Source organism: Chinchilla lanigera, unplaced genomic scaffold (assembly GCF_000276665.1).
Source record: "Chinchilla lanigera isolate Chin_1 unplaced genomic scaffold, ChiLan1.0 scaffold00035, whole genome shotgun sequence".
In the NCBI taxonomy this organism is placed as follows: Eukaryota; Metazoa; Chordata; class Mammalia; order Rodentia; family Chinchillidae; genus Chinchilla; species Chinchilla lanigera.
Genome location: NW_004955436.1, coordinates 10,974,873 through 10,975,620, shown reverse-complemented (window position 1 = coordinate 10,975,620; position 748 = coordinate 10,974,873). Strand labels below are relative to the sequence as shown.

The 748-nt window shown below is 37.4% G+C and overlaps 1 protein-coding gene across 1 annotated transcript in view; it reads right to left on the bottom strand.

Annotated features, from left to right (window-relative positions):
• L3mbtl3 (l(3)mbt-like 3 (Drosophila)) overlaps positions 1–748 on the bottom strand; it is a gene marked incomplete in the record, with an annotated part of 113,739 nt that overhangs the window by 38,639 nt on the left and 74,352 nt on the right.

The window sequence follows — 748 nt, the reverse complement described above, 5'->3', positions numbered from 1 at the left end:
AAGGAAAATAAATTAGGGCATTAATTGCACAGGTACTTGGTGCTTATCTTTGAACATTCTGAGTACCTTCTGTCTGAGAATTGCTGTAACATATTTTTACGATCAATGTATGAATGGTTGGAGTAATTTTAAAATCAGAGGGAGGAAGAGGGTCTGGATGGCAAGAGAAGAGATACAGCAGGAGACCTTTCAAGCACAAAACTGGTGTTTAAAAAAAAATTAAACACTTCACTAGAAACACCCAACTTATAAAATATTCCTCCGCCAAATGCATTTCTGAATATCATTCCTGTAAGTAATGAAAATTCTCACAGACGGGTCACCATCTTTACTGGTGAAAGGACAGCTGGTCAGTTCTTTAATCACCACCGCTAGGCATCAGCTATGTATCTTTTGAGACGAAAGCACATACTGGAATTATTTTTACAATTTACTTTTCAATCAAGTTTGCCAGTTAGATTTCTTTCTTTAAAGTCTATGAGTCTTTTAGTCCTTACCAGACAACAGATGCAGGTGGATAAAGAATTTAAATATTAAAAGCTGAATGGCAGAGAGGGACGCCATTCTAAGCAAGCCACCAAATTCAAGTCATAAAAGACAAGATTGATCAATTTGACTACATAAAAATTTAAAACTTCAAAGTGGCAAAAACGACCACAAGCAAGATGGAAGACCCACAAGGTACCCCAAAAGTCCCTCTGCCACAAGATAACCCACAGAAGACCTACAAGATACCACAAGATACCCC